The sequence below is a fragment of the Schistocerca piceifrons genome, chromosome 2 (assembly GCF_021461385.2).
Source record: "Schistocerca piceifrons isolate TAMUIC-IGC-003096 chromosome 2, iqSchPice1.1, whole genome shotgun sequence".
NCBI lineage: Eukaryota > Metazoa > Arthropoda > Insecta > Orthoptera > Acrididae > Schistocerca > Schistocerca piceifrons.
Genome location: NC_060139.1, coordinates 831575601 through 831602256, shown reverse-complemented (window position 1 = coordinate 831602256; position 26656 = coordinate 831575601). Strand labels below are relative to the sequence as shown.

The following is a 26656-nucleotide window of genomic DNA, read 5'->3' as shown; positions in this document are numbered from 1 at the left end:
TGGAGTCGTTGCCATAATCTTGAGATCATACTTTGTGGCACACGGAGAGCCTGTGCTACGATCTGTTGTGTTTGACCAGCCTCCAGCCGCCCTAATATTCTACCCCTCATAACGTTATCAATATGGGTTCTTTGAGCCATTTTCAACACCCAGTCACAGTTAACACGTCTGAAAACATCTGCACATTTATTCGCTGCACCGTACTCTGACATGCACCAACACACCTCTGCGTATGTGGACTGTTGCCGGCACCACAGTGCGACGACCGCAGGTCAAATTCACGTGATCATACCCCGGGATGATTTAAACCCCCAAAGCGCCCACCAGAGCGTTAATTTATGAGCATGAGTGTACTATTCTCCAGGTGGCATACGCTGCCATCGGATCAAAATCGACTTCGTCTGGCCAGGTGTACTAATTTTTTTGGGTAGCGACACATAAAACGTCGGCACAGTTGCCTCTTCGACCGTCTGCTGCGGCTTCCAGTAGAGCGCAGGCTGAGATGGGCACTATGGAGCTGCAGCCGGTTGTGATAATGTGGGAAGCGGCCAGCGGGGCGTCCGCGTGGTGATCGATAAGCTCGTACTCCCGGGCACTCGGTACGTCAGCCACAGTTGCAACAGCTGGAGTTACGGCCGAGCTCCGCTCATGTGAATGAGGCTGGGCGTAGCCTCCGCTGTTCACCCCCACTCGCTACAAACCGATAGGAGATACGGACTCCTAGGGTTTCTGAACAGCACTTTCCTACACTTGCAGTCGGCAACACACGAGCTGTGTACCAAAATTTAACGAAGGTCTTAAAATTTTGACATACTTTGTCCGAGGAAGATTGGGACACATGGAAAAGATACGCCGTCTTCGAAAGTTTCATCACCTATCTGAATGAAGTCAGAGCCTTGTCGACAAAAAATGCTGAACGAATCGAAAAAGAACAGAGCAATACGAGAATCTTTCAACAAATTCGAACGGCTCTAAGCACTATGGGACTTAACATCTGAGGTCATCAGTCCCCTGTACGTAGAACTACTTAAACCTAATTAACCTAAGGACATCACACACATCCATGCCTAGGCAGGATTCGAACCTGCGACCTAGCAGAAGCGCGGTTCCGGACTGAAGCGCCTAGAACCGCTCGGTCACAGGTGCCGACTTCAACAAATTCGGATCGATCTGATGAAAGATGTTCAGAAGTTTTGTCAAAATCTTATCCGTTCTATCATTCGTCAGTGGCAGTTATTAACTGCACTGAATGGTCATACTGACTGTACGAGGCATGTCCGGAAAGTAAGTACCGTTTAAGAAAAAGCTCATAAGAACGTTATTTTTTAAACCAAAATTTATTTTCTTGTATAGTTGCCGACATTGGTCAGACATTTGACTTAGTGAGAACCAAATTTTCTATGCTCTCTTTTTAGAAAGACGCTGCCAGTGAAGACAGTCAACACTGAATGCCGTTTTTTGGGTCGTCATAGTTCTCAAAACGACTTCTCCACGCCCAGTCTTAAAGTTCAAGAACAAATGATAGTCGGAAGGTTTAGACCGAACCTTTTCGGCTGATGATCGAACTGCTCACAGCCGAATTGTACGTTGTCATGATGCAGCAGAATGTCTTGACTGAGCGTTCCAGGCGTTTTGATTTGAAATGCAGGCCCAATTTTTCTCAACGTTTCACAGTATTGTGCCGCACTGACAGTTTCGCTTCTGGGATGGAACTCAAAAAACTGTGTGTCCAGTCTGGCCCAGAACACAGTGCACATGTTTTTTTTCGTGCTGTCAACCTTGCTTGGAATTTTTTTTTTTGGGGGGGGGGGGGGGGGAATAGTGAGTGCCTGCACTCCATCGACTGGAGTTTTGATTCTGGAGCGATATGACAAACTCAAGCTTCATCACCTATCACAAATCTGTTTAACAATACATTTCCCTGATCACTGTATCGGATACGAAATGTCAAATCACTTCAAAGGCGCTTCGTTTTGTGGACATGCATAAGTGTTTTTGGAACATAACGGGAAAACAATTTGCGAAAATTTAAAGGGTTTGTAACAATCTCATGCAAAACAGACTATGAAAATTTTTGGAAACACATCACAAAGCATAAAGGGACTACGTACACGCATACCTCTAGCCCGCCTTCCACTCACGCCACAGCATCGATGTACGCGGCTTGACTGATGCCGTCAGAGGATCACTTGGAAAATATAATGGCGTGCCGTGGTTCTCAGTGATAAAGCAGATTCTGCCTGCAAGTGACGGTGGTTTGCGCGTACGACGAGGACCTGGCGAGTGAAGTCTTGTAGAGTGCATTCGTCCTAGTCACAGTGGCCCCACCCAAGGCCTTATGGTCTGAGGTACGATAAGATACAACTCTAGTTCAGATTTGATGCTTCTAGAAGGGGAAGATAACCAGCGCTCGGTACTTGCAAAATGTTGTTACATCTGCTCTTTTGCCGTTCTTGCAACAGGAAGGTGATGTATTTTCCGACAGGATAATACTCGTCTACACACTGCCCGTGAAACAACGTGCTCTCAAAACGTGCAGCAACTTTCCCTGGACAGCACGATCTCTGAACTTGTCTCAAATCGAGCACGTGTGGGATACGAAGGGACGAGAAGTGACTCGTGCGACTCGTCAACCAGTAACTCTTACAGAACTACCGGAACACGTCGAGCATGCGTGGCATAACATGTCCCAGAACAGTATTCACCACCTGTACGATCGACTCTGGATGCCAGAGTCAGTGCCAGCATTGCTGGCAATGGAGACTACACCACGTACTAGTACGGCTGTTTCACCATTGGTCGGTACCTGATACCTCAGAGACGCTTGTGCTAGTGATCTGTAAATGTAATCATTTCATATACTCTATTAGCACTGTCGCACAAATAAATCTTGAGTCAATTGGAAACTTCTAAAATGGTATGCTAATTTTTTTCCGGCAGTGTATAATGGTTCCGTGTTTACAGCACGAAACCCTAAAAATGACGTAAGATACACACACACACACACACACACACACACACACACACACACACACAGAGAGAGAGAGAGAGAGAGAGAGAGAGAGAGAGAGAGAGAGAGAGAGAGAGACTGAGTTCTAAAAATATGTTAATAACGAAAAATTCAGTGGAAAATAATTTGAAAAGTGCAGCAGTTAGATGTGACTGTCTGATCGCTGGAATTAAAAGCCAGCCACCGTGCAACACAGTGAAATTTCTAGTTTCAAAGCTAAAGTTGCTCTCCAGACGCTACACATAGTTTGGAAATCTTTTCCATACTCGTCTCGTAATTTGCTAAAATAAAGTGCAGGTCTCCAATTAAATTTGAATTCTCTATCTCATCACAATATAATAGAATGTCGCATCACAGCCTTGAGGGGGTGGGGGTGGGGTGCAGAGGGGAGGGGCAGGAGTTGTACGGACATTATATACACTCTAAGCCAAAGCAAACGATGCACCACGAAGAATTATCGAAATTGGACGGAAATCGCTAGACTTTATGTACATTTACAGACAAACAAATGAATACAATTACAGCAAAATTGGATGATTTATTCAAAAGAACGAGTTTCACAAATTAAGTAAGTCATAACCATGTGTGGGCGGGGATTATCTTGTTAAAATATGTCTCTCTTTTGAATAAGTTGTCTAGTATTTTTCTGAACTTGTAATCATTTGTTTGTCAACACCTGTACATCACACCAACCGATTTCCGTCCCATTTGGATAATTCCTTCGTCGTGTGTCGTTTTCTTTTGTCTTAGAGTGTATGTAGCGGTTACAGTTGGAAGCTATATGAGACTATTCGGGGGTGATGCTGTCGTGTGAAGGGGCGCCCCGATGCCAAACTTTGCAAAGAAATGCAGGAGCAACGCTTGATGTAGGGAACTGATTTCCTACCACTGATCAGCCTCGTTTTCTCTCTCCAGAGCGATCTCATCAGCACCAGCAGTAATGAAATACCACCACTATCTTGATCATCAACACCATCAACAGTGCATGGTCAGCAACGTTGCACTACATCTCGTCAGAAGCAGCAAAATAAACACCAACAAAAATTTAACTTTTATGTACCATCGACATTTCTTCCAAACTTAATACTTAAATTTTGTCTTGTTTAGTTGTATTTCTGTGGCTGAAAAGGTTAAGTAACCGCAACAATAATCGAGAAAAAATTTTAAAAAATTCATCATAAATTACATTCAAAATACAATATCTACGCGTCGATAGAACTATTTAATCACGAACAGTGTATGCACGTTCTGAATTCAAACACATAAACAATCAAGTGGCAGTTAAAATTTGACTGTGAGGTAAATTTTGAGCATTACAGAGAAATGACATAGAGCAGTCTCCTTGTTTTAAATGTAATAAAGAATCCATTCTATGAAGTCATCATTCACTGCTTTAATGTCGTCGCTAGTCCCTGACTCTCCAAATGAAAAGTCCATTAAGTAACTTAATATGCATCTGTGGCTTAGAGAGTAGTTCCTGAAATTAAACTACAAGTAGATAGTCTGCCAGAAGAACGCTGTCTAAAAAGTTTTCTGACGCTTCCGTTATGAGTAATCAGAAGAGCAATGTAGTTGCTCGTAACGAGCAATGCATTACTTCCTCTATTAAAACTAGTAAGCCTTTTCAGCTGGTACTGAACTTCTTCTTTTAATACACCAGACGATTTCTTCATACCACACTTCCTTTATAAAGCTATTATGCATCTCAATAAAAAGGAAGTCTTTAACGCAGACTATTCTGATGGCTTTCGACCCGGTAGTAACGGACTGAAATCCTGCAGGTGGAATTAATTTTCCTCCATCGCAATTTTGCCGGAAAGAAGAGCACCGAACTATGCTTCAGTGTGCTGGATTGTATTCCAGGTCTCTTGATGGTGTCATACGGAGCGAGCTTATGTCGATTGTAGGTTTTTGTCCATGACACCATGCCGCCAAATAACTTACTCCTCTCGGAGAGCCAAGTGAGCTATTTACTCGTCACTATTAAAACTTATGCTACAACTGATAAATACTTCTATTACGACGACGTGCGTAGTTGATTCTAAAGATACAATTAAGTGCCGTATTTTTTGCGTATGTTCACTTTATTTCTCTTACCTGTTGTCCGAGATGGGCACACACACTTAACTAATATTGGAATGTACCTAGCTTCTCTGCATGTTTAGTACGAGGTCGACCAAGTTATCGGGTCTACCTCTAAAACTACATCTACATATTACTCTGAAAGCCACAATACAGTGGAGGGTAACTTGGACCACTGCTGGTCATTCCCTTTCCCGTGCGACTCGAAAACAGAACGAGGTCAATACTATTGTCTATTAGAAGGGAGGTCAGCGTTGGCCGTAATATTGATGGTTTATTGATAGCAAAATCGATTTTCAATCACATAGTGATCATCTTCAGTGCCGTGGTGTACAAATTAAACTCGTAGGCACTGGTATCAAGTTACTATCAGTAATCAAAGCTAAGAAACAATCACAATATTATTATTCCGCATCAGAGTTTAATTTGTACACCACAGCACTCAAGATGTTCACTATGTGACTGAAAATCGATTTTGCTATCAATAAACCATCAATATTACGGTCAGCGCTGACCTTCCTTCTAATTTCACGTATATGGTCGTTGTGCACACAGCACTCCATGGAGTCGACAATCAATAACCTATTGTCTATGTCAAGATTGTCGAACTCGCGCCCCTCTCCGCCAATATAACTGTAGGTAAATAACGTGTCACCTTACGAGCACTCGCACCAAACTCGACTAGAAGTGAATATTTTGGTAGGCGACCACCACTTAACAGACCGACAGAGTATAAAAGGAAATTCCAGTCTGGTGTTTTGCAGGCTCCTCCTTCGGCATTTTCTCTAGTCGGATCCGTGGAGCAACAGTGTTTGCTTTGAAAAACAGAAGAGTGCACTGCTGCGCATTCAAGCACAAACAATAGGTTGCTCTCGACCGTAGTATTTGTCGATACTGTTTGTGGTTGTAGCCGTGTCACTTTGCTCCCTAGGTCTGCTCGACATATAAGTACAGGTCAGCAGCCTTCATGATTACGGCGTTTTCCAATGCTGCCAAAAGCAGCGTTCAAACACATGTGGTATTGTAGCTGCTCGGGAGACGGATGTCCAATATTGATACAGCAATTAGCGATGTAGCTATTCCTGGTCCATCGGGGTCATATTTATCACTAAAAATCAGTAACATATTTCAACATGAATGTCCCTGTAATACGCTTTCACGGAACATTGTTGCATCCCTGTGCCACTTCTACCAAAGCTGCTGATGGTTTGTGGCGCCTGAACTGGTAGCACTGCAGGATAAAAAGATAAACACTCCCCTCCCCCCCCCCCCCTCTCATCCTGTTAGACCCCGCAGAGGTCGAGTTTTATTTCTTCCTAGCCCAATCACACAACTACGTCGAGCCGGCCGCTGGTGGTCGAGCGGTTCTAGGCGCTTCAGTCTGGAACCGCGCGTCCGCTACGGCCGCAGGTTCGAATCCTGCCTCGGGTATGGATGTGTGTGATGTCCTTAGGTTAGTTAGGTTTAAGATGACCTGAGATGTTAAGTCCCATAGTGCTCAGAGCCATTTGAACCATTTTTGAACTACGTCGACAGACGTTAGTCTTGTACGAATTTACTTGTTGGGTTTGTGCAATGAGCTTATATTTCTTTTTGGAAAACGGTTATCAATGTGTGCAATTGTGCAGTATCCGGTAAGTTTTTGTTCAACAAATATATTAACTTTTATTGTAATGTTCTGTTGTTTTAACAATTTTAACGACTAATCGTTTATTTCAGCGCTTTGTATTGAGCTTGTCTCTACTGAAAGTGGCGCTAAAAATAAAAGAAGAATTGTAAATGATCACTGAAACTTCCAAGAAAACTGGGAATGGTAGTTCTTTCGCTGAAAAGTAAATAATAAAATAACCTGCTTGATAGGCAATTCTGTTATTACTGTACCAAAACTAAACAACATTAGTCGTCGCTATGCGAGGGCTTCATAAGATACGAAAAGTTGAAAGAGCTCAAGTTGTGGCTCAAATGGCTCTGAGCACTATGGGACTTAACTACTGTGGTCATCAGTCCCCTAGAACTTAGAACTACTTAAACCTAACTAACCTAAGGACATCACACACATCCATGCCCGAGGCAGGATTCGAACCTGCGACCGTAGCAGTCGCGCGGTTCCGGACTGCGCGCCTAGAACCGCTAGACCACCGCGGCCGGCTGCTCAAGTTGTGACTGAAGAAACAACGGTTAATGCTTAAACCAATATCACAGTAGAGTGAAGTGGCGGTCCACACAAATTAGTCTTCTCGGAGTTGATAGTTAAACACTCGAAGCCTTTTACTGAAGATGCTTTCATAAAAAAGACTGTTTAATAAAAATTGTAGAAATTGTTTGTCCAGTAAATAATAAGGCTTTTCAAGCAATTACTTTGTCTGGAAATACAGTGACGGAAAACGTTATTGATATGGCCGACAAGTATTTAGATCAAAGCGAAATCATTTGATTTCGAAGCTTTTTCCATTGGCTGTGATGAGAGAGCAGACATTGGAGGCGTACCTCAATTATTTATGTTTATCATGCTTGTGGCACGCATTTCAACGTTTCTGAGTAATTATTACAAGTAGTTCTGATGCATAACGTTTGTACAGGATATTATAAATTTAATTATGTTTTTCCAACTCCTATAAAAGTAAAAACGACACATATTTGATGAATTTTCCCTGTACCTTTGTCCTAAAATGGCGTACTTTCATTAACACGGGAGTTATAAGACGAAAATAACTAAATACGAAAATCTTGACCACCAGTATGACGTTTCCCTTCATTTTTGTTTCAACAGATCCTGCCAGTACCGACGCCTTCTCGAGAAATTCACTGTGGTTCAAATGGCTCTGAGCACTATGGGAGTTAACTTCTAAGGTCATCAGTCCCCTAGAACTTAGAACTACTTAAACCTAACTAACCTAAGGACACCACACACATCCATGACCGAGGCACGATTCGAACCTGCAACCGTAGTGGTCGCGCGGTTCCAGACTGTAGCGCCTAGAACCGCTCGGCCACCTCGGTCGGCCTCACTGTGATGGTGAGCATGTATTCATAGGCTATAAGCTATAACATAAAACTCCACCCAACATGGGTATCAGTTGAACGCGACAAATACAGCATAGCGTCTCGTAAGTTCTGCTTGTGGCTTGGAAAGCGTTCTTGCCTCTTATTGGTTCTACTTTACATGGCACGTTGCAGAAATATAACAGATCTTATTTCGTGTTTCACGTTACGAAATGGCTGCTCAGCGTGAAATCGCAGCGAGGCCCACGAGAAATACAGGCCGCGGCGCGTACGTCACGAAGGTAGTCCTGAACTCGCTCGCTCGCTCAGCTCAGCAGACAAAATGTTGGGCGTGTAAGCACCAACGAGAATTGCATCTTCCACTGGAATCTGCTATTATGAAGTCTTACGGATTAGCAGTACTACAACAAAATTTAATTTAAGATCAATACTCGCCGGCCGGAGTGGCCGTGCGGTTCTAGGCGCTACAGTCTGGGCCCGAGCGATCACTACGGTCGCAGGTTCGAATCCTGCCTCGGGCATGGATGTGTGTGATGTCCTTAGGTCAGTTAGGTTTAATTAGTTCTAAGTTCTAGGCGACTGATGACCTCAGAAGTTAAGTCGCATAGTGCTCAGAGCCATTTGAACCAGCCAAGCCATCAACGGCTTGTTTGTAGCATTTAGTCTCTTCTGCTGAACAGTACTCATTACAAAACTTCCTGGCAGATTAAAACTGTGTGCCGGACCGAGACTCGAACTCGGAACCTTTGCCTTTCGGTCCGGCACACAGTTGTAATCTGCCTGGAAGTTTCATATCAGCGCCCACTCCGCTGCAGAGTGAAAATCTCACTCTGGAAACATTCCCTAGGCTGTGGCTAAGCCATGTCTCCGCAATTATCCTTTTTTTCAGGAGTGCTAGTTCTACAAGGTTCGCAGGAGAGCTTCTGTAAAGTTTCGAAGGTAGGAGACGAGATACTGACAGAAGTAAAGCTGTGAGGACGGGCCATGAGTCGTGCTTGGGTAGCTCAGTTGGTAGAGCACTTGCACGCGGAAGGCAGAGGTCCCGAGTTCGAGTCTCGGTCCGGCACACAGTTTTAATCTGCCAGAAGGTTTCATATCAGCGCACACTGCGTTGCAGAGTGAAAATCTCATTCTGAAGTACTCATTACATACAAGAAGTGATGCCTTATGCAACTGATAATCGTTGTAGCATGATTTTATTTCATTGTACGCCAGTACAGCGTTAACAAACTAAAAGTTGGCCTATGACATCCGATCATTATAGGACTAATAACAGTAAGGTTACATAATAGCGGATTCCAGTAGAAGTTTCAGTTTGCGTTTGTACGTACGTGCCTAGTTAGGAGTTAACAGGTGTAGAAACGTAGTTTGTCTGCTGACGTGAGCGAGTGAGCGAGCGCAAGCCTACCTTACAAGGGAACCTCCCCATCGCACCCCCCTCAGATTTTGTTATAAGTTGGCACAGTGGATAGGCCTTGATAAACTGAACACAGATCAACTGAGAAAACAGGAAGAAGTTGTGTGGAACTGTGAAAAAATAAGCAAAATATACAAACTGAGTAGTCCATGGGCTACATAAGCAACATCATGGACGAAGTGTGCTTAGAAGCGCCGTGGTCCCGTGGTAGCGTGAGCAGCTGCTGAACGAGAGATCCTTGGTTCAAGTCTTCCCTCGACTGAAAATTTTACTTTCTTTATTTTTGCATAGTTATTATCTATCCGTTCGTTCATTGACATCTCTGTTCACTGTAATAAGTTTAGTGTCTGTGTTTTGCGACCGCACCGCAAAACCGTGCGATTAGTAGACGAAAGGACGTGCCTCTCCAATGGGAACAGAAAACATTTGATCGTAAGGTCATAGGTCAACCGATTCCTCCACAGGAAAACACATCTGATATATTCTATACGACACTGGTGACGGCATGTGCGTTGTGGTGTCACCGCCAGACACCACACTTGCTAGGTGGTAGCTTAAATCGGCCGCGGTCCATTTAGTACATGTCGGACCCGCGTGTCGCCACTGTGTGATCGCAGACCGAGCGCCACCACAAGGCATGTCTCGAGATACGGACTAGCACTCGCCCCAGTTGTACGACGACTTTGCTAGCGACTACACTCACGAAGCCTTCCTCTCATTTGCCGAGATACAGAATAGCCTTCAGCTAAGTCCATGGCTACGACCTAGCAAAGCGCCATTAGCCTTACATAGTTTGATAGTTATCGTATGAAATGTCTCATCAAGAACGTTGTAAACCAACAAGGATAGATAAAAGTTAAGTATTCGAGGAGCTGCATACTTTTCTTATTAGAATTCACTACTTATCCTGTTCCAGAATTCACGCCCGTCTGCGTTAGATAGCGTGCATTTCGGCCTCCTCTATCTACAAGGTGTTGGCACATTCACCAACACATCATGCGTCACATGACAGGAATATGTTGTCGACCCACCTAACTTGTACACTTGGCGAATGGGTAAAAAGATTCTTCTACCTTGCCCGATTTAGGTTTTCTTGTGGATGTGATAATCACTCCCAAATAAGTGATGAAAACATAAGAGTTTGTCACATAAACTGAAAATAAAAAATTAAAATTTACACTTGATGGAAAATTTGAACCTAGGATCTTTCGTTCCGCAGCTGCTCACGTTACCACGAGACCACGGCGCTCATACGTTTCTATCGTCCTTGTTGTTGCTTATCTTCCCGTGAACTACTCAGTTTGTATATTTTGCTTATTTTTTCACAGTTCTACACAACTTCTTCCTGTTTTCTCAATTGATCTGTGTTCAGTTTTTCAAGGCCTATCCACTGTGCCAACTTATAACAAAATCTGAGGGGGGTGCGATGGGGAGGTTCCCTTGTTAGTGTCGTACGCGCCGCGGCATGTCTTTCTCACAGGCATGGAATCGCAGTAAGTGACGTCACTAACTCACAGAGCGCCGCGTCCGCGTCAGCTAACTCGTCCCACGTGACGACCGCTTTGCTCTGACCTGGCCGCCCCTTACGACTGCCGCCGCCCGCTCGAGTAGCGAGGGCTCGTGGCAGCCGGTGGCAGTCCACAAGTGGCAAGGCCGCGCAGCACAGCGGCGGTGGGCCAAGGCCGCTGCCGCTAACGACCACCGCCACCGCCGCCCCCGACCTCTCGCCATAGGAGTATTTGTCCGCTACGGCTCGGCTGCCCATGAATATTTGACGAGCGACACGCTTACCATCGATTCGCCACCAGCCGCACTTCCCGAGCTTTACTTGTCGTCCCAGTACGCAAACAAGGGCCTGTAGCTAAGACACGAACTATTTACGCCTAAAGGAAGGCATTCAAAAAGCGAGGGAACAGAGGAGAAACATGTGTCCCTGAATCAAATGAAATGTCTGATGTGTTGAGATGTACTTACAGTTTACTCTATGTGGAATAAATACGAGCCCTCACTAATAATTTAGAATCCGAAGTCTGGTGGATATATGCTGTCTAGCGGTCGAGGATTGCAGGTCCACGGTTTCATATCAAGAGTGGAAATGAAAAAAGTTCTCAGTCCTTTTTTTTCCTCTCTGGTGTCGTCCGAAGAACGAGGTACACGTTAAAGTTGGTACCTCACGACGAGTGAGAGACGGTGTGGCCGAGAGGTTCTAGGCGCTTCGGAACCGCGCTGCTGCTACGTTGGCAGGTTCGAATCCTGCCTCGGGCATGGATGTGTGTGATGTCCTTCGGGTAGTTAAGTTTATGTGGTTCTAAATCTAGGGGACTGATGACCTCAGATGTTAAGTCCCACAGTGCTCAGAGCCATTTGAACCATTTTGAGAGACGCGGGCGCAGATACGTCCTCAAGAGTTTCTATACGCCACCGCAGCAGCATGCTGTCTTATGTTAGAGCGGAGTGTTGCACGGCCAGTCTGCAGTCATCGCCGAAGACGGTAGCATCGTATCTCTACAGATCCAGCAACGCGAGAGTTATATGTTGTACATTGAAAGAAGATACTGTTACTCTGAACTGAATCAAGTGATACGTTAGTGTTCAGTGACAGTAACAAATATACATAGACAGTTCTGTGGGCATTGATTGTTTCAAAGAATTTCATCTTGTTCAAGTTAGAATAAAGTGACATAATACACTACTGACCATTAAAATTGCGCCACCAAGAAGAAACGTAGATGATAAACGGGTATTCATTGGACAAATGTATGATACTAGAACTGACATGCGATTACATTTTCACGCAATTTGGGTGCACAGATCCTGAGAAATCAGTAGCCAGAACAACCACCTCTGGCCGTAATAACGGCCTTGATACGCCTGGGCATTGAGTCAAACAGAGCTAATGGCGTGTACAGGTACAGCTGCCCATGCAGCTTTAACACGATACCACAGTTCATCAAGAGTAGTGACTGGCTTACTGTGACGAGCCAGTTGCTCGGCCACCATTGACCAGACGTTTTCAGTTGATGAGAGATCTGGAGAATGTGCTGGCCAGGGCAGCAGTCGAACATATTCTGTATCCAGGAAGGCCCGTACAGGACCTGCAACATGCAGTCGTGTATTATCCTGCTGAAATGTAGGGTTTCGCAGGGATGGAATGAAGGGTAGAGCCACGGGTCGTAACACATCTGAAATGTAACGTCCACTGTTCAAAGTACTGTCAATGCGAACAAGAGGTGACCGTGACGTGTAACCAATGGCACCCCATAGCATCACGCCGGGTGATACGCCAGTATGGCGATGACGAATACATGCTTCCAATGTGCGTTCACCGCGATGTCGCCAAACACGGATGCGGCCATCATGATGCTGGATTCATCCGAAAAAATGATGTATTGCCATTCGTGCACCCAGGTTCGTTGTTGAGTACACCATCGCAGGCGCTCCTGTCTGTGATGCAGCGTCAAGTTATCTGTTGACTCAGGGATCGAGACGTGGCTGCACGATCCGTTACAGCCATGCGGATAAGATGCCTGTCATCTCGACTGCTAGTGATACGAGGTCGTTGGGATCCAGCACGGCGTTCCGTATTACCCTCCTGAACCCACCGATTCCATATTCTGACGCTAGCAGCAATGTCGCGATACGATAAACCGCAATCGCGATAGGCTACAATCCGACCTTTATCAAAGTCGGAAACGTGATGGTTACGCATTTCTCCTCCTTACACGAGGCATCACAACAACGTTTCACCAGGCAACGCCGGTCAACTGGTGTTTATGTATGAGAAATGGGTTGGAAACTTTCCTCAAGTCAGCACGTTGTAGGTGTCGCCACCGGCGCCAACCTTGTGTGAATGCTCTGAAAAGCTAATATTTTGCATATCACAGCATCTTCTTTCTGGCGGTTAAATTTCGAGTCTGTAGCACGTCATCTTCGTGGTGTAGCAATTTTAATGGCCAGTAGTGTAGATAGTGCACGGTCGTTGCGCCAAGCTGTGCCTCCAAATGGAGTTCCAAGTGTCATACGCCACGGTCCCCTCTATTTAGCCCGGTATGGTTTGAAGAGAGAGATACTGGTTATTGGTGACTGGTCACAGCTTTTTGAGCTGTGGCAGGGATTTTGCAATTATGGAGAAACGAAGAGATGTTAGCAAGGCCTTTGTTCCACAAGACTTACACAATACTTTTGAATCAGTAGAAGCTATGAACTCATACCATGAAATTCCAACGCACACAAGCAACTTTTTTGATTTTAAAGAAGCTGTTGAAACACTGTTGTCAACGCTGGCGTCAAAGATCGCCAAATGCAATATGATCAAAGTGTCTCATACTCGTCCATTACAAATAGCTATTAGAACTTTTTACTCTGAAACAGGATAATGGAAAAATTTCATTGTATTCAAAGGAGGATGACCAAGGCAGATTTATATCATGCCGCTCTTTACCTGGAAGACCAGCCATGTTTATCAGTTACAGAACAGACCTGTTGACGTTATTTCATTCTTCCTCAACACCAAACGTAATTTTACAGTAAACTTTGCAACACCTCGTCCCAGGAATGGAGTTGTGTAGCAAACAGAAGTCAGTTCTGAGATTTGTAAAAAATTTAAAAGAAATGTGAAATGTATTTTTTACTACAGTTCTGCTAGTTAAAATAATAGTGCCGTATTTCTGTACCTGAATTATCATAAAACGTAGCGCCTCTGTAGAAAGATACTTGGAAAAAAAAACCTTTCTACTGACGCTTAGGACCACTCAGTTTCCAGCTATGGCACTTCGAACATTCTTAATAAATCATTTATTTTCTAATTTGTCTCATGTTCTGTAGTACAGAAGTGGGCAGCATAATTCTGCGGTATCAGACTACCTTCTCAGGTTTCGGATACAGATAAGTTATGTACAAAACGAGAGACTTTTTCGATTTTTCCGCCAAATGTGAGATGTGACTTTGGAAACTTTCCCATTTACATTCTCCATATATCGACTGAGACGTTTTTCAACTGTAGAAATAACGAATGAATACCACGCGTAATGTTTGTTTATTTGGCTTCCAAAATAAAAATAACAACGCTAGTCGGGATGTATTCAGTTATCTCGCTGCATCAGTGTTGTAACCTTCAAAAACAAAACAGTGCCATCTTGAAAACACGCGCACATCTTAGCTGTGAAAGCTTCCGCATGACACACACGTCGATAGCGTGCGTGGCTGTCCCCACAACTGCTATTACTGCCCAAGTAGCCCCTCCCCCCCCCTCCCCTCCCCCTTTCAGCTGAAACTGCTGCTTTTATTCTAGTCGCTTGTGACATCATTCCCATGGCGGCAGATAAGCCCTACGTCTCTTACGAATTAAGTTTTACGTAATTTTAATTTATACTGATGGCTTGATACTGATGTTATAATTTGGTGCATCTAAATGATATTGGGAGTCCATCACAAAAAATGGTTCAAACGGCTCTGAGCACTATAGGACTTAACATCTGTGGTCATCAGTCACTTAGAACTACTTAAACCTAACTAACCTAAGGACATCACACACATCCATGCCCGAGGCAGGATTCGAACCTGCGACGGTAGCGGTCACGCGGTTCCTGACTGAAGCGCCTAGAACCGCACGGCCACACGGGCCGGCGGAGTCCACCACAACTGCAGGTTCTATTCTCATGCGAATTCTGTTTGTATTGTATCGGTAAAACCAGGTTGCAAGTGAATGGAAGGGCCAAAAACACGCAAAGCAAAAATCACTGCTAAACTAACAAAATAAAAATCAAACAGACTAATCGTGATGTATATCAAGCAATCCCGTTTGGTCAGAGTATTACAAAACCGAAGTAGTATATTGTCTAGACAAATTATTACAAGACTCCAGCTCGGTAGAAATTGCCTCAGACGTTACGAAGGTGCATCCAAAATTCGATTGAGTTATCACAGACTCTTTCTGCTGCAGATAACTTACGCACATTGCGCCTATAGGGGCTGTTACGCAATCTGATAGGCACAACCATGTTGCAGGAATTCTAATTCGACAGCTTTCCTTGTTACCCCATTTTCACCTTCATCCATCCCCTGTTGCAATGGTTACGTGGAGACAGTTTACAACCAACTACAAAATCTGCACGGTACAGACAGACCGACGAGAAAAGGACCCATTAAAAACGCGTTAGGAAGGCCTCGCTATCCACAACTTGATCTTACTCTTGCACGGATAGGAGACAAGTAAGCAGCAATAAAAATGTTAGCCAACTTCTCCTTTGGGTTAAAGGTGTTGGTAAATAATTAAAATAAAAATTTTAAAAGTGCAATGAATTCAAAAAATTTTTAGTGTGTTTTTCCATCTTAGCGTCACACAAATGGCGTAATGGTCGGTTTCGACTTCTTAGAAAGTCATCATCAAATTATCTTCTTGAAATGAACCAAATTAGGAACTCAAACCAACTTCTCTATGCAGCCAACACCTAATTGAATACATCACACAGGAAATTTTGGGCTGGCTGCCGGTTATCGTTAACTGCATTCCATGATATTTCGACCGGGTCCTGCCAGTCATCTTCATGGTGACTTGTAGGCACAGAATTGAAATATTGCGGACTGCCGTTGACGACGATCAACAGCAAACCAAAATCATCTTTGAATATTTAGTTTACTGCGAAAAATTTAAAATTAAACGTTATCTAAGTTTTCAAAGTCAATCAATGCAATGGAAACGAGACTGGGCATAGGGATCAGCAGGTATTTATTCAAGAGGGGGTTATATTTCCGTTCACATAGCAATATCCTCGTTGACTTTGGAAATTAAAAATCTGTAATGGACAAAAAATCACATTGATTAAGAAAATCCTGTTCAATATCAACAAAAATAACTAGCAACTAATGACACTAATAAATATTCCTCAAATTCGAGAAACAGCAAATAAACCCAAATAAGCCATTATTTAACTTTGATGCCGTTTATAGCACTTTTATTGCTTATATAACTTTATGTCTGACCATTTTAATGGATCTTCAGGTCTTCATTTCATAATGCTGACAGGCATTATAACATTTGAAGAAAACATTTTTTGAAAGACACATCATAAGAGTGACCTACGCCCAGGATTCGATGAGTTAAACGTTTAGTAGTTTCGAAAACAACCATCAGATTTGCCGGTAGAAACGACTGGGACTGAACGAAGGTGGTCTCGTCTTTCCACGTTTACAAGTTACTGACCAGCCTTGTCAACAGGACCGCAGAAATTGTATCTGTATGGCTGCATGCCGCGTTGTCTTGCACGACAAACAGATTGTGAAGGGCGCAACACATTTATGTCCATAGATGAAGTAAAGATGCACATACAGCAGTATAGCAAGACCGCTTTCTTCAGTCTTCTTCAGTGTAGTCTGAGCAAGCCTTGGCGACCTTCTTTGTCCTTAGACATATGTTGAACAATGTTGTGCCCGAGTTGTGCCGTAGGCGAAGGGGCTGTCCTAGTGGTAATCAGGGACGGGCTTGTGTTCCGTTTTTCCCACAGTCCACATTTCTCTGTCGTACAGTTCTGTGCTCCAAAAGTACATTCACAGAAATTTCTTCCTCAAACTAAAGCCTATGTTTGATGCTAGTAGGCTTCTCTCGGCAAGGAATGCCCTTTTTGTCAGTGTTCGTCTGCTTTTTATTTCCTCCTTCCGTCATGCGTTATTTTTCTGCCTAGGTAGCAGAACTCCGTAACTTCGTCTACCTCGTGATACCCAATTCTTATGTTAAATTTCTCGCTGTTCCCATTTTTGCAACTTATCATTACTTTTTTCAGTTTATTCTCTGTTCATATCCTATGCTTATTAGACTGTTCATTCCATGCAAAAGGTCCTGTAATTCTTCTTCAAGTTCACTAATGTTAGCAATCTTATCATTGATGCCCACTCTTGACCTTTCTTTTAATTCTGTCATTGTGTCTTCGATGTATACATTGAATAGTAGGGGCCAAAAACTATATCCCTGTCATACACTCTTTTTAATCCGAGCTCTTCATTATCGGCCTTTCAATCTTCTTGTTCGTTGTTGGTTGTTGTAAATATTGTATGTTACCCGTCTTTCCTTATAGCTTACCGCTATTTTTCACTGAGTTCCGAACATCTTGCACCATTGCACTTTGTCGAACAATTTTTCCAGGCCGACAAACCCTATGAATGTGTCTTAATTTTTCTTCAGTCTTGCTTCCATTATCAACCGCAATATCAGAATTGCCTCTCTGGTGCCTTTACCTTTCCTAAAGCCAAACTGATCGTCATCTAACAATCCTCTATTTTTTCCCCTTCTTTTTGTCAGCAACTTGGATGCGTAGTGCACTGGTTTCTCTGGAGAATAATATTTATTCATATGGAATTACGAACAGTGCAATGAATTAAGACTTTCACGATTATTGACAGACGTACGTAAAATGTGCAGAAAAAACATGTACCATTCCGAGTAATTGTGTTTAAAAACAAAGTCGATTTATTATGTATATTATTCTTTGTTATATGTGAAAAATATTAATAATTGTGAAACATTCGAATGATTTTACGAAATTACTTAGTCTGGTCTTGATCTTGGATGAAGATAGACGTGAGACACATCGTAAGTGTGCTTATTTTGCATTTTAGTTAAATATATGTGTTTATTTGCTCTCGAAACCTTTATTTCTGTATCTTTAGCATCCATACATGTTAGGAAACTAGTAACTCATTTTGACAGTTTATCATAAAGCACAATACAGCGCGAGTCTATGATTGTTGTCGGTTATTTGCACGGCCGCAACGTTTTATTTGGAACTTAACAATATTAACGGGCACAGAGCCGTGGAAATAACATACAAAGTTTGAATTTTAATTATATTATTCAACTTCAGTGTCATTTTAATTTATTTGCAAAGATTAATAGCAATTATCATGAAATTCTCGTGCTTTCTGCGTAATGGCTATCTTTTGTCGCAGCCATGTAAATTCACAGAAATTAACTCACTCCGAAAGGATCAGCGATAAATGTGCCACACAATAACATTTCTGTACGCGAACTCATGACATTAAAGCAGTATTAATTTCAATCAAACTGAAACTCGGAAAGAACCTGAGATATTTTGTTAACATACGAGCGAGTATGGTGCTTCACACCGCTCTTTTTGTGTTTCATATTGCGGGCATTAAAACTTCAAATAATATTTTCATAAAAAAGACTGTGTACTTTGCCGACGGTAAGTTGTGGTGTCACTTTAGTGTGTGTGGAGTCATTTGATGTGTAACTATATGTACACGTGCCTACGAATCATACATTTTAATGATCTACATATATTCACACAATTAAAGCACACAACTTGCCGTACAGAACAGAACACAACACACATATAAAAAACAACATAGTGATCTATTAAACGTATTGTGTGATAATTCTAGCACTTATCGGCTCTTGTAATCTTCTCAATTGTGTGGGTGATTTTTTCCGATTGTCTGGTAGTATACTGCCAGACTCATGCATTCTACACACCAACGTGTATAGTCATTTTGTTGCCACTTCTCCAATAATTTTAAAACTTCTGATGGAATGTTATCTATCCCCTATACCTTATTTAGTTTTAGGTCTTCTAAAACTCTTCTAAATTCTGATTCTAATACTGGATCCCTATCTCTCACCTATCGATCCACCAGGTAAGTCGTGTCCCTCATAGAGGCCCTCAGTGTACTCTTTCCATCTGCCCGCTCTCTTCTCTGTGTTTAACAGTGGAATTCCAGTTGCACTTCTTCTAAATGCCGAGTCAGTCCTTTCGACACCCATTTCTTTTTCGATTTCTTCACATTTCTCCGGCAGCCATTTCGCCTTAGTTTTCCAGCACTTTCTACATCTACATCCATACTTCGCAAGCCACCTGACGGTTGTGGCGGAGGGTACCATGAGTACCTCTACCGGTCCTCCCTTCTATTCCAGTCTCGTATTGTTCGTGGAAAGAAAGATTGTCGGTATGCCTCTGTGTGGGCTCTAATCTCTGTGGTTGTATCCTCATGGTCTCTTCGCGAGATATACGTAGGAGGGAGCAATATACTGCTTGACTCCTCGGTGAAGGTATGCTCTCCAAACTTCAAGAAAAGCCCGTACTGAGTTAATGAGCGTCTCTCTTGCAGAGTCTTTCACTGGAGTTTATTTATCATCTTCGTAACGCTTTCGCGATTACTAAATGATCCTGTAACGAAGAGCGCTGCTCTCCGTTGGATCTTCTCTATCTCTTCTATCAACCCTATCTGGTAGGGATCCCACACCGGTGAGCAGCATTCAAGCAGTGGGCGAAAAGTGTACTGTAACCTACTTCCTTTGTTTTCGGACTGCATTTCATTAGGATTCTTCCAGTGAATATCAGTCTGGCATCTGCTTTACCGACGATTAATTTTATATGGTGATTCCATTTTAAATCACTCCTAATCCCTACTCCCAGATAATTTATGGAATTGAATGCTTCCAGTTGCTGACCTGCTATATTGTAGCTAAATGATAAAAGATCTTTCTTTCTATGTATTCGCAGCACATTACACTTGTCTACATTGAGATTCAGTTGCCATTCCCTGCACCATGGGTCAATTCGTTGCAGATCCTCCTGCATTTCAGTACAATTTTCCATTGTTACAACCTCTCGATATATTACAGCATCATCCGTAAAAAGCCTAAGTGAACTTCCGATGTTATCCACAAGGTCATTTGTATATATTGTGAATAGCAACGGTCCAACGACACTCCCCTGCGGTACACCTGAAATCACTCTTACTTCGGAAGACTTCTCTCCATTGAGAATGACATGCTGCGTTCTGTCATATAGGAACTCTTCAATCCAATCACACAATTCGTCTGATAGCCCATATGCTCTTACTTTGTTCATTAAACGACTGTGGGGAACTCTATCAAACGCCTTGCGGAAGTCAAGAAACACGGCATCTACCTGGGAACCCGTGTCTATGGCCCTCCCGTTGGACGAATAGCGCGAGCTGGGTTTCACACGATCGTCTTTTTCGAAACCCATGCTGATTCCTACAGAGTAGATTTCTAGTCTCCAGAAAAGTCATTATACTCGAACATAATACGTGTTCCAAAATTCTACAACTGATCGACGTTAGGTATATAGGTCTATAGTTCTGCACATCTGTTCGACATCCCTTCTTGAAAACGGGGATGACCTGTGCCCTTTTCCAATCTTTTGGAACACTACGCTCTTCTAGAGATCTACGGTACACCGCTGCAAGAAGGGGGGGGCAAGTTCCTTCGCGTACTCTGTGTAAAATCGAACTGGTATCCCATCAGGTCCAGCGGCCTTTCCTCTTTTGAGCGATTTTAATTGTTTTTCTATCCCTCTATCATCTATTATGATATCTACCATTTTGTCATCTGTGCGACAACCTAGAGAAGGAACTACGAGTACAGTGCAGTCTTTGTCTGTGAAACAGCTCTGGAAAAAGACATTTAGTATTTCGGCCTTTAGTCTGTCATCCTCTGTTTCAGTACCATTTTGGTCACAGAGTGTCTGTACATTTTGTTTTGATCCACCTACCGCTTTGACATAAGGCCAAAATTTCTTAGGATTTTCTGCCAAGTCAGTACATAGAACTTTACTTTCGAATTCATTGAACGCCTCTCGCATAGCTCTCCTCACACTACATTTTGCTTCGTGTAATTTTTGTTTGTCTGCAAGGCTTTGGCTATGTTTATGTTTGCTGTGAAGTTTCCTTTGCTTCCGTAGCAGTTTTCTAATTCGATTGTTGTACCACGGTGGCTCTTTTCCATCTCTTACGATCTTGCTTGGCACATACTCATCTAATGCATACTGTACAATGGTTTTGAACTTTGTCCACTGAACCTCAACACTATCTGTCCTTGCGATAAAACTTTTGTGATGAGCTGTCAAGTACTCTGAAATCTGCGTTTTGTCGCTTTTGCTAAACAGAAAAATCTTCCTACCTTTTTTAATGTTTCTATTTACGGCTGAAATCATCGATGCAGTAACTGCTTTATGATCGCAGATTCCCTGTTCTGAGTTAACTGTTTCAAATAGTTCGGGTCTGTTTGTCAAGAGGAAGATCTAATTTGTCTAAGGCGCTGCAGTCATGGACTGTGCGGCTGGTCCCGGTGGAGGTTCAAGTCCTCCTTCGGACATGGGTGTATGTGTTTGTCCTTAGGATAATTTAGGTTAAGTAGTGTGTAAGCTTAAGGACTGATGACCTTAGCAGTTAAGTCCCATAAGATTTCACACACATTTGAACATTTTTTTGAAGATCTAATTTGTTATCGCCACGAGTCGGTTCTCTGGAATAAATGATGACTAACTGAAAACCTCAGCTGCCGACAGGTGTTGGGATAAGTCCCTGCAGTCGCGCTATTCATCTGTGTCCTCGGTGGCTCAGATGGATAGAGCGTCTGCCATGTAAGCAGGAGATCCCGGGTTCGAGTCCCGGTCGGGGCACACATTTTCAGCTGTCCACATCGAGGTATATCAGCAACACCTGTCGGCAGCTGAGGTTTTCAGTTAGTCATCATTTATTCGAGGGAAAAGCTGCACGGTCATCAACAGTAACTGTTCTTTCGAGAACAAGTTACTGTTTTCGTATATATAGTCGGTTCACTGTTTAACTGCTCAAGGTAGTTTTCAGATAATGCACTTAAAAAAATTTCGCTGGATTCTTTGTCCCTGCCACCCGTTATAAACGTTTCAGTCGCCCAGTCTATATCTGGTAAATTAAAATCTCTATCCTGAACTATAACATGGTCGGGAAATCTACTCGAAATATTCCAAATTTTCCTTCAGGTTCCGTGCTACAACAGCTACTGAGCCAGGGGGCCTATAGAGACATCCAATTACCATGTTTGAGCCTGCTTTACCCGTGACCTTCACCCAAATTATTTCACATTTCGGATCTCCGTCAATTTTCTTTGATACTATTGCACTTTTTATCACTATAAACAAGCCTCTCCCTTCACTGTCTAGCCTGTCTCTGCGGTATACATTCCAATCTGAGTTTAGAATTTCATAACTGTTTACATCTGGTTTCAGCCAACTTTCCGTCCCTAGTATTATGTGGGCATTGTGACCGTTTATTAATGAGAGCAGTTCTGGGACCTTTCTATAGACGCTCCTGCAGTTTACATTAATATTGTCATTCCTTGTTTGTTTCATATCGAAGTGCCTTGTATTTCTGTATTCCTCAACTTCCCTGAACATTCTTGTACTTCATTCGTCGACCAACTGAAGTATTTCTTCTCTTCCTCGTCGTTTCTTACAGTTGCCTTCGATTTTCCTATGTTTTTCTCCTCAACTTCTGTGAGTGTCCGCCTTATAGATCTCCATTCCTCTTCAACTGAACTTCCTACAGAGCTATTCATTATCACAGTATCTCTAGCCTCAGAGAACCTCAAGTATCTGTTCATTCCTTAGTATGCTACTTCAGAACCCCTCCTTTTTGCGCACTGAGTCTTCCTGACTAGTATCTCAAATTTCAATCTGCTCTTCAGGGAAAGAATGATAGGACGTGTATCAAAACGTCAAGGAATGACCTCCATGGTACTAAGGGAGCTGTAGAGTGTAAAAACTGTAGGGGAAAACAGAGAATTCGGCAAATAATTGAGAAAGTAGGCTTCAATTGCTGCTGCGAAGTGAAAAGTTTGGCACAGGGGAGGTATTCGTGGCGGGCGGCATCAATTAAATCGGAAGACTGATTACTCAAAAAAATAAAAAATAAAGAAAACCATAAAAATAAAAAAGTAAAGAACTTTCCATTACTACTAAATTGTGATAGAAGTCCACATCTGCTCCTCGGTACGCTTCATCTGATTCGGAAGCTGACCGTGATGTAGTCTAATTGGAATCTCTCATATCTTTCGGCTTTTTCCAAGTATATCTCCTCCTCTTGTGATTCTTGAACAGAGAATTCGCTATTTCTAGCTGAAATTTAAATACAGAACTCAGTTAGTCTTTCTCTTCTTTCATTCCCTATATTCTCCTGCAGCCCTTTCTCCTACTCCCTCCCTTATGACCGTTTTCCAATCCCCAATGGCTATTAGACTTTCATTTCACTTTACATACAGAATTATCCGTTTAATATCGCGATATATTTTCTCTTAGTCATCTGCTTGCGACATCGACATGTATACCTGAACTATTGTTCAAAATATATATAACTAACTGGTTGCACAACTTTATTGTAAAAATATTGACCAGGTACAATACCACTAAGGGTATCTTCTTCAGAATGAAAAGTACATAAATAACATGACGTTAAATTTGTAAACGTTTGTGATGTGCTAAGAAGCTCAAGTGAAACGGCAGAAACTGTGAAATAAAGTCCTCCATGGAAACAGTAAAAAGTGTTACACAGGTACAGAGCAGATATTGGACTCTAATGTCCAGAGATTGAGCCTTACCATTTACCTTTTCAGATATTTTAGCTTCACTACCACGTTTAAACTTCTGACATCCCACACCCCGACTCGTAGAATGTTACCCTTTCATTGGTTATTCAATCTTTTTCTCATGGTCGCTTCCTCATTGGCAATCCCCTCCAGGAGATCCAAATGCTGGACTAGTCCAGAAACGTTTGCCAATGGAGAGATCATGACTCTTTTTCAATTACAGGCCACGTGTTCTGTGGATGCACATTATTTGTCTTTAACTCTGCGGTGTCCATTTCGTCCTGCATCCTCATGCTGATTCTTCCACATTTTAGGGACAGTTTCCCACCCCAAAGGTAAGAGAATGACCTGAATCTCTGTCTGTTCCTACACCTCTTTGACAAGGCAGTTGGCAGACAAAAGTGATTTCTTACGCCGGAGGTTTTCGAACGCTACTGATGATGATTTTTACTCAGAAGCCAAGCAATGGCTAGGTTCGAATCCGGAACCAAGGACGTTTTGATTACGTCACCACGAGTGAAATACCTTATACACCATCATCAGATACATATTGCTTGGTTACGAATAGCACATCACTATGAAATTATGCACTGTAGTATCATTAACAGCAGATTCTGCGATCGAGGCAGAAAATTGGTATGTACGACTTCATGCCGTGCGTAAAACGGAATTTTCTGGTGTTCCTACCTCGGCTTCTATTCGTGATAAAAAGTTAGGGCCAAGTCTTTTGGATATCCCTTGGGTTAGCGACCATTTGTATGCCCGACAGAAAGATCGTCTTAGTGTCACTATCCTACAGTGCAGAGTCAGAATGTGAGCATTACACACTTTCGCCTGCTTAGACAAATGGGGAAAATGTGTTGGGTCTTTTTGCATTTGATGTGGTGTACGGTGGGCTTGGTGAGACTTATGGAGGCACCATTAGTTAATGGGCGGTACCTCAGAAAACCCCACAATTTTTTTACTCTATTTTCTCCTTCACTAGCGGAAAAAACTCAGCCGACGATTCCAAGACGGCTACACTCAGTAAATGGCTTAAATTTTTACGATGTAAAGATCCTGATCTCCAAAAAACCTCAATTTTTTAATTTTTATCCGTTTCTACGATAGAGAGGTTCAAAGTTACCCTACTTCTACACGTAAAATCCGGTATGAGACGAAATCAAAACAATAATTAACTGCAGCAACTTGCTCAGATTTTAGCGGTATGTTCTCTAGGCATATATTTGAATAGCCATCTCCCCGTTTCCAAAAATCTTAAGTAGTTATTGAGAAACACCCGAAAACCTTTTTTTTTCCTTTCTTGTGTGCCGAAACCCATCAGCGGATTCCAAGACGGATCTGCACAGCAAATGCCTGTAATTTTTACGAAGTATTGCGAAGATCCCGATCTCAAACAAACTCGAAAATTTTCTACATATCTTTGCCTGTTTCCAGGATACTGAGGTTCAAAGTTACCCTACTTGTACACGTACACCCCGGTGTGAGGCGAAAACGTAGTTTATAAAGTGAGGTAGCCCGGAGAAATAAGCTGCAATGTGTCTCCAATATCACCTGGGAACATCGCGTTGTACTACTGAAGCACACGCAAAAAATTTTTGAGCGTAAAATCCGGTCTGAGGTGTAAAACTAGTTTTGCGCTATTTCAATTTCACATAAATAATCTATATAAATTTTACTGACCAATACATTTCTCTTCATATGAGTTACATGCCCTGCAGCAGAGAAAGAAGGGAACCAGCAAAAAAATGCTGCTATCGGAGCACAAAAAATTCGTATAAGTTTCTGTTTAGATTGGAAAGTGGGATACTAGCTGCCTCATTCTATCTTCCTCAGCATCTTTAAAAAATGTTGCCAAATTTTTTGCCATGCAAACATATTCGGGCTTTTTTATGCTAAGAGAGAAGAAAGTGGCAGTGGCAAAGAGATGGAAAAGTAATAAATATAGTATAGAATAAGTTGTATTACAGAAACAGCGGCCGCGCGGGATTAGCCGAGCGGTCTATGGGCGCTGCAGTCATGGACTGTGCGGCTGATCCCGGCGGAGGTTCGAGTCCTCCCTCGGGCATGGGTGTGTGTGTGTGTGTGTGTGTGTGTTTGTCCTTAGGATAATTTAGGTTAAGTAGTGTGTAAGCTTAGGGATCGATGACCTTAGCAGTTAAGTCCCATAAGACTTCACACACATTTTTTAGAAACAGCGAAGGAGACAATGGTAGCGTGAGAGAGAGAATGGGGCCAGTGAAAGTGGAACATAGTTGATGGTGACAGAACAGTGTTAGTAAAAAGTGAAGGAGGCAGTGCCAGAGAGGTGGGGATGGGGGTGGGAGGGCAAAGAAAAAAAAATATGGAAGTGGAGAGAGCCATTATTAATAAGAGATAAAATATATGACAACGAGGAAGAGGGAGGGAGTGACACTGAGAAGAGACAGCAGCAGTAGGAAAGAAGGAATGAGATATTAGCAGTAAGAGAGAGCAAAAGCGAGAGAAGACGGAGAGAAGGGGACTGTGGCTGTGACACAGGAGACAATGACAGAAAAACACAAAGAGATAATTTCAATGAGTTGGGCTGAATGAGTGAGTGAGAAAGGGCGACTGAGAGTGGATGGGTATATGCGACTAGTGACTGTGAGGGAGTTACGACAGGGAGACGTTGTGGGAGTTTGAGATGAGTTGCGTGTCAAAAAAGGCGCGAATTAGTTCGCATGCCAAAATTTTTGGGAACACTTTTAAAGATGCGGAGGGAGGTAGAATGAGGCAGCTC

General features: G+C 42.8%; 1 protein-coding gene and 1 non-coding gene across 4 annotated transcripts in view; one reads left to right on the top strand and one right to left on the bottom strand.

Moving 5' to 3' along the window:
- Positions 1-26656, bottom strand: part of LOC124774986 (probable poly(ADP-ribose) glycohydrolase 2) — a 451377-nt gene that overhangs the window by 166804 nt on the left and 257917 nt on the right. The window lies entirely within an intron of this gene.
- Positions 21879-21952, top strand: Trnat-ugu. The gene has a single exon. It is a non-coding gene; the product is annotated as a tRNA-Thr (tRNA).